This window comes from Rhinatrema bivittatum, chromosome 6 (genome assembly GCF_901001135.1).
Source record: "Rhinatrema bivittatum chromosome 6, aRhiBiv1.1, whole genome shotgun sequence".
Classification (NCBI taxonomy): Eukaryota; Metazoa; Chordata; class Amphibia; order Gymnophiona; family Rhinatrematidae; genus Rhinatrema; species Rhinatrema bivittatum.
Window position 1 is genome coordinate 128,223,787 of NC_042620.1, and position 10,371 is coordinate 128,234,157.

Below are 10,371 nucleotides of genomic sequence, written 5' to 3' on the forward strand. Positions count from 1 at the left end.
CCTAGCTTGCCTAGTGCTTCCACTGGCCCTGATCCAATAGATCTCCTTCATTTAGTTTAAATGTTATGGCTGCGCACAAACCTACCCATATATATATAATTCAAATGGACCAATCAGAAAACTGTTATGAAAGGTCTTATAACAGTGCTGGCCACTGGCCAATCAATCTCCCTTTAGGGCTCAATGTATCCCACTCAAGAATTATGCATTGCTCTTTGTAAATCAAATATCTAGAGATGTCCCCCTCTCAGGAATTAAATATTTGATGAATTACAAACAATTTTACATCTTCTGAATGAGATATCTTAACCTGGCCTGAGGTGGGGTTGTTGCTACCTGAAGGGTTGGGCCCCACAGGTCCCCACCGTCGGGAGGCGAGGCTGGCCGGGAACAGAGGCAAGCTGGAGCTTCACCTGTGCCGACCCTCGTTCCCGGCAGGTTGAGCCCTTAGGTGCCGGGGCTGGTAGGACTTAGGAGCGCCCCTGTGTGGCTGGTCCCGAAGAGGGTAGGCGAGTGAGTGCAGAGAGTGTGAGAGAGACTAGGCCCACTTCGAGACAGGAGCACTCTCGGAGGAAGGAGGAGAACGAGTCCCAGGGAGTGCAAGGCCATTGCAGCTCTGAAGGGAGTAGAGCAGAACCACATGGGAGTGGCCTTGAGGAGAGAAGGTGCAGCTGTGGAGACATGAACTGTAATGTGCAGGAAAAGAGCTAGAGCGGGGAACCCACTGTAGCCGGTGTCTAGAGAGTAGCAGCGCAGGGGTACTGCCTGGGACTCGGCAAACCAGTGGCAAGATCTTCTGTAGTAGCAGTGTAGAGGGCTACCCCGAGGAGCGGGGCTCTGTGGCCCAGTCTGGAGGTGTACTGCGCTGAGCTAACTCCCGGAGAGAGAAGGCACTGTAGCGAAAGTCCTCCAGGAGAAGTACCGTGGGGATTCCCAGGAGCTGCGGGCACTGCTGTTGGAACTCACAAGTAGACTGGCACTGAGCCTGGCCCCGAGGAGTGGGAAATGCTGGGAGAGAGTCCAGATTAGGTTGCGCTGAGCCAGGACCCACAGAGCAGGGAGCGCTGAGAGAGAGAGTCCTGATAGGTTGCGCTGAGCCTGGCCCTGAGGAGCGGGAAGCACTGAGAAGGAGTCCAGTTAGGTTGCGCTGAGCCAGGACCTGCGGAGCGGGAAGCACTGAGAAGGAGTCCAGTTAGGTTGTGCTGAGCCAGGACCTGCGGAGCGGGAGGTGCAGAGAGAGAGTCCAGGTAAGGTTGTGCTGAGCCTGGCCCCGAGGAGCGGGAAGCACTGAGAAGGAGTCCAGTTAGGTTGTGCAGAGCCAGGACCTGCGGAATGGAAAGCGCTGAGAAGGAGTCCGGAAGGAGAAGCACAGAGGTCTGATGACAGGAACAATTGTTCCGTGGAGAAAGTATGGCACCAATAGGAACCATGGAAATCGTTGCCAAGTTGGTTAGTGAAGGCTACAGGTGGGGCTTAAATATTCTGGGTCAATGATGTCATCAGGCGGGGACGAACCTGGAGTTCCTGCCAAGCTCCCTTTAAAAGCAGAGCAGGTAGCACGCGCGTGAGCCTAGAGAGGCCCAGGATTGGAGCACTGGTTGGTGGCATCCCGGCCGCCATGTGGAGTACAGGGAACCGGGAGAAACGCAGTGGTGTGACTGGCTGCCACTGTGAGAACACTGGAGGTGGAGGGCCAGGTCAGACATGCGGTGAGTTGGGCCTGCCGCGGACGGCCGTGGTCCAGTGGTCATAACAGTAAAGAAATGAGTTTTTAGGGCTTTCCTGAATTCCTTTGAGTTACTAATATTATGGAGTTGGAGCGCTAAGGAATCCATAATGTTGGACCAGCAATTGAAAAGGTCCATTCTCTACTGCAGTCAAATGGGCATGACATGGTGAGGGGATATCAAGTAACCGTTGTGATGAATGTAGTTTTCTGCTAGGGATGCATAACTTGAGTGTGGCTTGTGTCCAGGAGGAAGTAATGTTATACATTAGATTATGGATAATGGTAGTCAGCCTATATTGAATTCTCCATGTCACTGGCAGCCAATGGAGTGATAACATAATTGGAGTGATATGATTGCATATATTGGAGCTGGTTAATAGTCGTACTATTGCATTTTGAGTAATCTATAAAGTGTGTAGAGTGTTTTGTGATAGATCAATGAAGAGTGAATTATAGTAATCTTTGATTAAAAAATAAAGTATTGGAGAACATTTCAGAAAGCATTCCGATCTAAATATGGTTTAATGTGTCATGGTATCTAATTTCAGAAATGAGGGTTTTGTGATGTGTGAGATATGTGGTTTCATGGATAGAGATGTTAAGAAGAATAGCTTTCCCAAGTATTGAAGGATAAACTTTATCCTTATGGCTTCTTTCACCTTGTAATAGAGTCTTATTGGAGTTTTTATATGTTTTTTCTTTTCTGCTGTTGGAAGTTTGCTAGTGAGGTAACTGGGAGCTTACAGCTGCATTCTGGGGTTTACACATTCAGCAGTTTTCCTTCCCTCGAAGCAAATCTTCGAGAAGAGGAGAATACTCATCTGGTATAACATCAGAGATGGAGATCAAGGAGGAGAATGTCCATCTGGTACAGCAAGGAGGAGAGAGGAGGTCATAGAATCAACAAGCATTGCATTTCAGATATAGTGGTGTCCCAAGAGTTAGGGCAATTAGTAACTCGGGGTGAGGTTTTGGTGGTGGCCTAGGTTTTGGAAGGCAGTTTTACATGCACACTCAGAGGTACAAACAACAGAGTACACATCAGTGAAGATCTGATGTGATTTGGAGTGAGGAAAGGTACACAAAAATGAGATTTGTACAATGTACTCTCGACCTAATTTGATGCACTCCCTACTTAGCTGCTATCAAGCTAGGTCAAGAGTACAATGTACAAATCTCTTTGTGTACATTTCAGCACTCCAAATCAAATCTTCACTGATGTGTACTGTGCTGTTCGTACCTCTGACTGTGCATGTAAATCTGGCCCCCAAAACGTAGGCCATCAACCAAACCTCTCCCCAAGTTACTAGTTGACCCTGCTACAGTAATATAAATAGTTTACTTATATGAGAGCCATATAAAGAGTGTCTCTCTCTCTCTCTCTCTCTTTCTCACTCCAGTCCAAAACATAGCAAAAAGCCTATCTGGGCACTTCTCAGCTTGCAATGTGAAAATATTACAGGTGCAATAAATTTAACGACCGTTGCAGTATCTCAAAAATTATCCTAAGCCTCTTTCTTTTTATCATGGGCACTATTCATGCTAACTTTATAGCAAAATGAGAAATCTAGGTCTAAGGGGGTCATTTATCAAAGTGCTTTATGGTGTTTTTGCATGCGAAAAATGCCTTTAATGCATGTGAAAAGCACCATAATGCATGGTGCGCTACAAATTAGAAAAAGGGGAGGATATTGGGGTGGGATTTCTGGCTAAGTGGGCTGGCTTTACAAATTGCAAAGCCATATCACACAGTTTTAACTACATCTTTTCATTAAGCTGTGGAATATGGCTTTATCATACTTTGCAACGTTGTCACTATTCTTAAGGAGAGAGAGAGAGAGAGAGAGAGAGAGAGAGAGAGACACAGACTAACTATAAGGTCCTTATAGTACATAGGTATTTATTCCTCTATATGAGGCCCACCTAGTACCTCAAGGTGAGGTTTAGGTAGTAGTGTAGGGGTTAGGGGCCACTTTGACATTCAGAGTGAGACATATGTACAGAACAGTACACTCTTGTGAAGATTTGATGTCCTTCGGAGAGAGGAAACTCACCCAAAGGTGAGATTTGTAACATCAAGCTAGGTTGAGAGAACATTGTACAAATCTCACCTTTGGGTGAGTTTCCTCACTCCGAAGGACATCAAATCTTTACAAGAGTGTACTGTTCTGTATGTACGTCTCACTCTGAATGTCAACGTGGCCCTTACCCCTATATTACTACCTAAACCTCACCTCGAGGTACTGATTTGGCCTCTGTTGGAAACAGGATTCTGGGCTTGATGACCCTTGGTCTGACCCAGCATGGAAATTTCTTATGTTCTTATGTTCTAGGTGGGCTTCATATAGAGGAATAAATACCTACATACTATAAGGGCCTTATAGCTAGACTCTCTCTCTCTCTCTCCCCTCCCCCAGTGGTTGTAGGTAGGAACTGCAATAATTGTGGTACTTACTGCAAAGTATGAAAAAGTTATTGTACTCTGTGGTAATACCTATGCTAAGACAGTACACTTTGTGATAAACAGGCTATTACCATAAAACACACCCGTATTCCTATCACATGCGATATTTAGTGCATTTTGATAAATCAGGCCTAAGTTTGTACCAGATTTGGAGCAGAGGTAAAGTTACGTGGATAACAAGCTGATGCACACTGCTGTCTCTGGTTTTAAAATACAGAGTTATGCATTTAACTGTTGGCCCCATCTCAGAATGCCATACTCCAGCCCTGCCCTGCCCTTTTTCCACCCTCTTATTTTTGATGCACTCAGAGGTATATATGCTTGTACTTTTCAGCTTTTTAAAATCCACATTTTTGTGCAAACAACACTTTTAAAATCGATCTCTCAATGTGTTCTTGATGAGTGAGTGAGTGCAAATGAGTGTCTTGTTGTACTTCCCCTTCGCTAGTGTCCTTATCAAGGCTACAGGATTGAACAGACATGGCCAAAGGTGCTAAAACATTTTTTTTTTCATGAAGTTCTGAAAAGGAACAAAGATAATGTTTTAATATCTCTGGAATGAAAACCAATTTAATTTTTTTTTTTTTTTACAGATTACTCTCACTATTTCTTTTTCAGTTTTTGGATGATGATATAGAAGTTCCTTTTGAGGTCTTGCTACTCTGTCTTATGATTAGGAAAAGTTATATAATTCCTATTTTCTCTTAGTAATGCTTATAATACTTGGCTAAAACATATGGAGAAGATGAACTGTTCATTCCACCAACTATAGCTACATGAATTGAAATGAACCAGTGGCTAGAAAATGTACCAAGCTCAAGGGCTTGACAATGCAAGGTCTGGCGTGAGACCTGCCAGTTAGAGGATCAATATCATTTGAGATCAGTGAATACCTAAGGATTATTTCTGCTGGTAGAAGGCCCAGCAGAGTAGTTCTGGGCCTAAAAATCCTGACTTTGTGCTGCCTTCATGGTCTCCTTTTGCTTAGGACTTTCTTCTTTTTCCTTTGCTCTTTATAGACTCATGAAGTGTTTTCTTCTTTTTCATTCTCCTTCTCCTCTTTCTTATTTCTGTCTTTCTCTCTTTGCCCCTTTCCCTCGTTCCTCCATTTGCCTGTGCTGCTGCAGCCAGAGCATACTAAGAAGCTCGATGTTAATGAAAAAAAGTCATTCTCTCAGGTGCAGGCTTTCATACTTGACGTAATCTGCATTTAGCACAAAGTACTAGGTGTCAAGTTTTGTTCTGACTTAAATATCACACCAATTCAGTACATACCTGCCTAATGTCTACACAACTCATTATCATTCATTTGCATTATCATTACTGTATTTACATAGGCAACCATGATGAAAGATATTTCAGCTGTGATAATCTCATTTAGAGGGCATTTTTCAAACCTCCCACTTATCTGCCAAATTTGTGGGTACTTTGTACCTGCAGAATTTGCACTAATTTTCAAAATAAAAGTTTGCGGGTACCCCCACACACACTTGCTCCTCCTTTTTTATTCAGATACTTTTTTCGAGTACAACAAAATACATGCTTTTGAAAATTATAAAAATGCATGCCTTATTTCTGTCCCGACCCCTGGGAACACCTCCTCCAAATGTGGGTAAATTTACGTGTCCAGTGGCACTATGCACAGAAACAGGGTGGGCATCTATCAAAAAGGCCACTTCCATGGGTGAGGCACCATTTTACCTGTGGCAATGGTCTTGGAATTTGTCCTCTCATTGGGTGTTAAGAGACACGATAAATGGTTTGTACTTAGAACAAGGACATTTATTGTGAATAAATACTTTATCACACTTCAGTGCAGATGCCTCTAGGAGGCATACAACATCTATAATACAGTATATCAAATAAAATATCCTTCCCTCCCAATATAAGATTTTCACATTAGCTCTTGAAAATCAACAACATTTTAAAAATGCTACCATGCTGTTTTCCGATCGAGAGATTTGTAATTATGTCACCTAATGCTGTTCAGATAATGCAAACATCTATTTCAATAAAACTCTTCCTTAGGCAAAACATGAAATTAAATCACTAAAAATATACTGTCCATCTGTTTCTTACATGTTCTATGCATTTTAATGAAAATACCTTCAAACTTTCATAGATTAGCAGCAATATTATTCATGAATCAATGTGCAGATGCATTTATTTTTGGGTTGTTTTACTCACAAAAGACATAAAATAAAGATAATTTAGCACATAGGAGTGAATTTGCAAAGGTGTTACTCATGTAAAAGTAACATTTTTCAAAAGCCCATCTTTGTGTGTAAAACATTCTGAAAATTCAGCCCTATGGAGTGAATCTTCAAAGGATTTATATGCGTAAAAGTAGCATTTTTCAAAAGCTCATTTACACAGGTAAAGTCCATTTATACACATAAACCCAGTTTTACGCACATGAATCCTTTTCAAAATTATCTCCTAAGATAACAACCACTTCCACCTGACTGTACATTGTTAGATGGTTAGGCAACATTATAATTACTAAAAATTTACCCAATAAGGCATGCATTACAAACTATGTCTTATAGTAATTATAAAACTGGAGAAAAATTGAACTTGTACAGAGTTAAAGGTCAATGTGGACCTAAGATTAATTCAACATAGGAAAAACTGGAAAGTACAGTCATTTTGCTCTCTGAGGTCTGATTATTTACTAACAGATTTTTAGCATCTTCTCATTGCAGCTGCTTCTGATTTTGTGACTTACAATTTCTGTAGACATTATAGTTTTCAAAGTGCAATGGATTTAGAAATTTCATTTTTATAGTAAAAGCAAATTCATTATTTCCTATTATTTTCCAGCTTTTACAGTAGGTTAGTAATCTAATTCAAGTCGAAGAAATGTATATAGACTGTATAAAAAGGCTTGTGCTGGTCACACTATCATGTCTGTCTGTGGCCACTATGTGGCACCCTGAACAGTGGAAGTTGGACTTTGCAAAAATAATATGTTCTGGCTGCAAGCCCTGTCTCTCAGGCACCCACCCACACATTCAAACCCACCCACACAGGCTCTTGCCTTAATTTGTTAATACATTTAAAAAATATGTATCTTTTCCACTTTTGTTTGGTTTGAAAATTTATATCTGTTGTGAATTAGACAACCCAAGCAACTTTTCATTAATATGCTCTGATGCAAAGCACACACACACACATAGGATTCCCTCTACACACATGCACATACACACACATTCCGCCAAACACACATAAACACACTGGCTACCTCAAAACACATACAGACGCAGGCTCCCACACATATATATATACACACAGCTCCCCTCCACATATGCAGGCTCCCATTCACACACACACACACACACACAGAGACACACAGACACACATACGTACACACACACATACACACACACACAGACACACACAGAGCGTCTTTTTCAGGCACTGCTTGTCCTCTTCTTCAGCCTATGTGGAATGGGGTTTGCAGTGGCCCTCCCCTTCTTTGGCCACCGTGGGATGTGAATTGTGGTGAACATCCTGCAGACCCCTTCTTCTGGTGTCAAGCAGTCCTGATTGCTTTAGCTTAAACCCTAAGTGAGTGATGGCCGACCCAGGCCCACCTGTGGATGCACAGCTGTTGTGGATTTTGAACTGGTTAAAAGACAGGAAACAGAAAGTAAGTCTAACTGATAAATTGAAGACAGCGAATAGTGTAGTGCCTCAGGGATCTGCCCTGGAAAAAATGCTTTTTAATTTTCTTCTATAACAATTGCTATTTAGCACTTTCTAGAGTTGGACAACGAGAGACGTCTAATAAACTGTCAATGTAATTTATGGAAAGTTCCCCAAGTTTCTATATGCTTGCTGTTAATTACTTAACAAAATAAAACAATATTTTGAACTCTATTTTGAGATCTAACAAATGTGATATTAAGGATGTTAGGGATGTGCAGCAGGGACGGATTCGTCCAATTCGGTATTCGTATTCATCGGGACCCAAATCCATTGCATCTGTTTTCAGGGGACCCTGATTCATCCATTAGTTACATATGGTATTCGTTTCTCATTAAAGTTGAAAAAAAACCCCCATCCCAACCCTTTAAATTTAATTAACTACAACCCCCCACCCTCCTGACCCCCCCCAAGACTTGCCAAAAGTCCCTGGTGGTCCAGCGGGGGTCCTGGAGCGATCTCCTGCACTCAGGCCGTCGACTGCCGGTATTCAAAATGTCGCCGATAGCCTTTGCCCTTACTATGTCACAGGGGCTACCAGTGCCATTGGTCGGCCCCTGTCACATGGCGCCGGCTGTCCATTGCTCCTACCATGTGACAGGGGCTGACCAATGGCACCGGTAGCACCTGTGACATAGTAAGGGCAAAGGCCATCGGTGCCATTTTGAATACCGGCAGCTGATGGCCCGCGTGCAGGAGATCGCTCCAGGACCCCCGCTGGACCACCAGGGACTTTTGGCAAGTCTTGGGGGGATTAGGATGGTGGGGGGTTTATTCGTTAATGATACATTGCATTCGTGGGGGGTTCGCCATACGTTTCGGGACCCCACGAATGCAACAAATAGGGACCTATACGTTGCGGATTGCACATTCATTCAAAACAAATGCACATCTCTAAAGGATGTCACATTAGTAACTCTGGATACTGAGTCACTTTATTCATATATCACTCAAATGGAGGCTATTAAGATCATCAGGGATTCAGTAAATAAGAGAGAGAATAATTTTAGAGACTTAATTCATTGTTGAATTTGCAGAGATAGCACTGGCAAATAATTTCTTTCAATTTCAAGATAATTTTTAGCATCAAATTAACATCACTGCCATGGAAGCTGCCAGGGCCCCAGACATTACTAATTTATATGTGGCTGACTTTGAAAGCACATTTTCAACAAATTACTCCCTTCAAAAATTATGTTCACTTATGGAAAATTTACATAGATGATATCTTGATTTTATGGAAGATGGATTCAGAGCAATTACAGGCATTTTATGAATGGTTTAATCAAAAGGACCCCAATCAAATTTCAAAAGAATAACAGCAATTTCAAAATCCCATAGTTAGATATATTGATTGATATTGAATGATAAGTTTTTTAAAACTATTTATAGAAAACCTACAGATTGAAACAAAATATTACATTTCCAGGGGGAATATTATTGATGTTTAAAGGAAAATCTCCCTGTGAGCCAATTCCTGTGGTTTAGAAGATTGTGCTCCACTGGCAGTATGAGATATGAGCTAAGGGAATAAGGGAAAGATTTTTGATAGATGCTATCCACAGCAATATATTTTCCAAGATTACAAGTGGGCGCAGTAAATTGATAGGAATAATCAACTATTAGAAAAATAGATAAGTGAAATAATAAGTCTATTCATTGAAATTTTCACATCTTGCAACAAGCATGAGTATGATTCAATGAGTTGAATAAGTAGAAACACACAGAGATGTCTTTTAATTGAATATAAAAATTTAAAAAATCTCTTTGGGACATTACTTGTGGATTCTATATGATTAATGAAAAGGCAATGAAGATACAAACAAACAGGGTCATTCATCAAAATGCGTTAGGGAGTTATCATGGGTGTTTTTTTGCATCGTGCGATAAGTATGCAAATTCCAAAAATTTAGTCAAAGGGGAGGAGTTTGGACAGGGTTTATGAAAATGAGGGATTGTATACGATAGTGTAATGCACATTATCATGCTGGAAATAACTGCTCCTTTTTTCCTGGTGTTAAGCTATGTGATGTTTGGGGAGGGAGAGGAGAGAGCGGTGGGAGGGAAGGAAAAGAGAGCGAGAGAGAGAGAGAAAGAGAGAGAGAGACAGAGAGAGAGAGAGAGAAAGAGTCTCTGGGGTTCATACATATTAGTCATCTATTTATGCCACTATAGGAGGGTCATCTAGTAACTCGCGGTGAGGTTTTGGTGATGGTCTATAGGTGAGCCTGCGCCTACTGGCCAGAGCCCCACCCTTAACCGAAGTGCCACCCACCCCATGAAGAACGGCAGCCCGACGGAAAGGGGGGGAGGAGAGGCAGCATCCGGCATGCAAACGGACTCCCAACTCCCCCTTTCCACTCGCGAGCGTGATGACGTGGCACTAAGCCACGTCCTGGGCATCGGTGCCTAGGGGGTGCAGCGGCGACGCGGGCCGATGACATCATCAGCGCTTTAAAGGGCTTCAACG